A 4,377-nucleotide genomic window follows, 5' to 3' on the forward strand; every position below is an offset into this window, starting at 1 on the left:
GCCGCATAGTTTAGTGGGCAGCAAAATTTTGAATTTTTTAAAAGTTCACAATAAAGTAATATTTAAAACTAACAACTCTCCAAGTCATGTGCAAACGAGAGAAAATATATGAATGTGTTCAATAGGCTCTAATTAGAGTAGTTATTAATTAGCTATCTTATCTGGTTATGTTTAAAAGGTCATCCTCTCCCACCCCACCCCAAGGGATGAGGTTGAACGTGAACATCTTGGAAACTGATACTGTTAAACTCAGCGACCTCCAAAACTATGAATTCAACACTAATATTTGTCGTTTTCGATTACTTTTAAAATCTCGCCCCCTCCATGGGAAGTGGAATATGACCTTGAAGTTGAATTGGATTAAAACAGTCATTATTCATCTTAGCGACCCTAGAAACTATGAATTCAACTCTAATATTAGTCGTTTTCCATTATTTTTTTTAAAAAATGCTCCCATGTTATTCTTATGGGAAATTTGCACCTCCATATCTCAGCGCAGGTATGACCTACGAACTTCTAACGGGTCATTTGGATCATTCTCTCAGAGCTTTAAAATATATTAAAATTTCATGTTTCTATCTATTATGGTTCTCGAGTTGAAAAGCGCTACAGGCAGACAGCTTATTGTATGATTAATATAGATGCTATTAAATCTTTACTGGCGGTGAATAATGTAAACAATTATTTTTCCTCAATGGATGAGTGGTTAAGCTCGTTTTCTTGTAATCAAGGGTTCCCGGGTTCGATTCCCGGTGTGGACATAAGTGGTTCGGATCAGAAGTCAAGCAGTAGATCCCATCCTTAGTACATCATCATCCCATGGAAGGCAATTGCAAACTAACATGGGTGCACCTTTTCTAGAGACCTTTGGGTCGAACACTTACCTTCGGGCAGAACACCACACCATAATCATCATTGAGAGAATTATGCCATTTTAAATTACGTTGTAACTTTTGTAACTTGTAATGCCTCAACTGCTGCTCAACAAGAGCCGGTATATTTGCAGAATCACGGCTTGTTTCCTTTTTGAGATATAAGTTTGTGCGGAAGGGGGCGGCAAATTATTTAGAGCACAGGGGCGCACACTATATAAATACGGGCCTGAGAGTATGTATCTATTTGTTTTGTTAAATATTCTCCAGAAAATAGTTTGAAAAATCATTTGGCACAATTAATTCTCGAATCTCGCAGAATTCATTGGTGAATGAATTATGGAAAATGATTGGAGTAAATATTCCAAATTTGATATTAAACCCCGTTTAAAATTGAATATGCTGATACTATTGTCTACTTTTTCGTCAGCCGTGTTGAACTAGATGATCAAATACCAGAGATTAATTCAATTATTTAAATTTGGTTTGAAATTGAATGTCAAAGTTCTCTACAATGATTGATTGTGAATACCTACAATTTTATTGTACTTGTTCGACTATAAGAAATCTTAAACTACAATGTTTGACGAAGTTATTTTGGTTTTGAAGATCAGGAGATAATTGAACTTTGATGTGACTTTTTTTTAAAAAATAAAACAAACTCTCTGTGTAATTTCTACTGAAACGATTGCTGCATGTATATTGATTGAATAGGTATTGGAAAACAACCACTTGAAGACAAATAAAAAAAAAAAATGAAAAATCCGAGGCACCAATTGTTCGTTTCTATGTATTCTTGTCATTTGCTCCTGTTCTTTTTTTTTTTTAACATTTCTGTTTTGATATTTGTTCCTTTTATTTTCTACTTTGCGTGATTCCTATTTAGAATCATGCTGACACGCATTCCGCCTTCAACATGGCCATTTGATCAACCTAAGTACCTATTGTGTGAGTGTGTGTGTATACTTTAATAACGTTTTGTGTGCCCTCCATTTATACGAATGTGTGTGTGTTTGTGTGAATATATCTACAGACTGATAGTTTTGTCATATGAAAATGTCATTTATTTAATTTGATAGCAAAACATTTGGAAATGAATGTGATCTCCCTTAATGTGTAATATATATGAAGTGAGTTCACACACACGTGCTATAAATGGGGGTGGTACTAAAGGATCTACTTCTTTTTATCTTCATGCATATCTGGACGTGTCTCTTGTGCCCGCCCTTAATTATTTTTCTGCGTTAATAGGTGTAATTATATTTATTTTAAATTAAAAATATATACTTCGTATACACTCTTCTTAGTGAAAATAGCAACGCTATGAAAGAGATATGTAAGTAAAATTAAATGTATTTCCCAGATTAATTACATGACTTCCTAGTTGCAATTTCAGAACCGTTCAACATCCTCAAACTTTATAAATTAGTATGTAGTTATGTCTTTACCTACTGGAATCATATGGTTACCAAATTAACCGCTCTTTCCGGATACCAAACATTTTTGAGACCACGTCTGCTTTCGGCCTTCCTGTTAGTCAGTAATGGTTTCAGACAGTGGCGTATTTACGATTTTGTTTTGGGGGAGGCTTTGCTAACTTTCGGGGGGTGATTTGCCTGGAAATGTGAAAATTCTGTAAGATATTTTATTTATCTTACTATAGTAAGTAAGATTTCGGGGAGAGCTTAAGCCCAGAAGCCGCCCTTAAATACGCCACTGGTTTCAGAAGATTTTCCCAGGGGGGATTCAAATATTTTAAGGTAAAAAGTAATATTGCGAAAATACAGACAATCCACAATAGAAAATATTGTCCCGGGGGGCCTGGGGGTGAGGATTAAGATGATAACATATTTTCTGATATGTTTGCGAAGTATATTGATGGTACTTTCTGTTTGTATTGTTCTACTCACATAGACAAAATAATATAAACACATGAACCAAAAAAAAAAAAAAAAAAAAAAAAAAAAATTGGAATCGCTGGGCAGGACTAGTGGGAGTTTGTCGAAGCAGAGGAAGATAGTGTGCCATATTCACAGCCATACAAGACTCGTCATACAGGTAAGGAAGCTTTACGCTGACGTATGAGGCACAGAAAGAAAAGTGTTATTGTATTATATCGAATTAATTAAAGAGGTGAGCGGAATATTAGATTGTTAATTTAATTCAATTACTTTTATTTTAGTATCCCCTTTATTGTTTTCCCCCTCTAAAACTGTTAAACACGAGAGAGTGACGGTACCGCCAGTCTTTCTCGTTACCCGAATCTGATTATCTGCTGTATTGTAACCCATAGAACTCGAATTTCAACTGGGTTCGAACCCAGCCCCCGCCAAGTGAATTTTGTGGTGGACAAACACCGTGTGCGTGGGTTTTCTCGGGGTTGTCCCGTTTCCTCCCACTTTCTTCATTCCACCATTTCATTCATTACTCATTATCACCGTCTCCTTTAGCCTAACCGGCATAACCGTGGGACGTAAAACTCAAAGATTTCATTTCATTTCATTTCGAATTTCAACTGACAACATAGAAAACGTATGCATGTTTCTTTCCTATGAATATACATACTGTATCAATATAAAATAGTATGGTTAATTAGGATTATATGGATAACTTGTGAATATTAGTAGAACTTCAGTTCATGTAGATTTAAATTTGTACATGAAGCCCGTGCTGTCTTAAAGTGTGGCTTTAATGAATCTTTGCCTGAGTGCCTCACAAATATAATTACATATATTACATGAAGGTGCATACCCAGAAATGTTTTTAGAATGGATCCAAAGCATTTTTTGGGGGGGTGAGGCGGAATAAATCTATGTAATATTGAACCCGAAAAGCAGGCCGGTAGCCAGCCCCAAAATTTAGGGGGACCCGGTAGAAGTTAGGGGAGGCCGATCCAACCGTACTATAGTTCATCACATATTATAGTTCCTTTGCAACCCTACCGTGAAAATTTTAGGGGGGCGGCAAAAATTTAGGGGGCAGCCCCTTAGATCCACCTTGGATACGGGCCTGCCGAAAAGACGATAAGTAACTGTTATTTACTGCTACCTATATTTTTTAGAAAAATGATAAATCTTGAGTATTTCTATAAGAAAATAAAAATATAAATGAGGCATAAACTCAAAACTTTAGCCCACATCAATAATTTCTCTGTTAGCAAGTATAGTTCTTAAAACTAAAAACAAAAATCGCTGAGTAAATCAACGTTTATTTAAAAATAATATTTCTTTATTTATTTAAAAATATTAAAATTATAATATTAAAATATTTTAATTTTAAATTAAAATTAATTTTAAACAAAATATAAAAATATAAAACTTAATATAATATTAAAATTATTGTAAATTTTTAAATAAACATTGCTTTGCTTTGTTCAACGATTTTGTATTTTTAATTTAAGTTGTTTAAGATAGCAAAGCCAGTATGAACCACTTAGTTCAGTTCTGTTTAAGAAAGTCTACAAATGTTAGTCGAGTTACGAAATTTCGGGAGAATCTGGACTTCC

The sequence above is a fragment of the Thermobia domestica genome, unplaced genomic scaffold, assembly GCF_964235325.1.
Source record: "Thermobia domestica unplaced genomic scaffold, izTheDome1.hap1.1 HAP1_SCAFFOLD_827, whole genome shotgun sequence".
NCBI lineage: Eukaryota > Metazoa > Arthropoda > Insecta > Zygentoma > Lepismatidae > Thermobia > Thermobia domestica.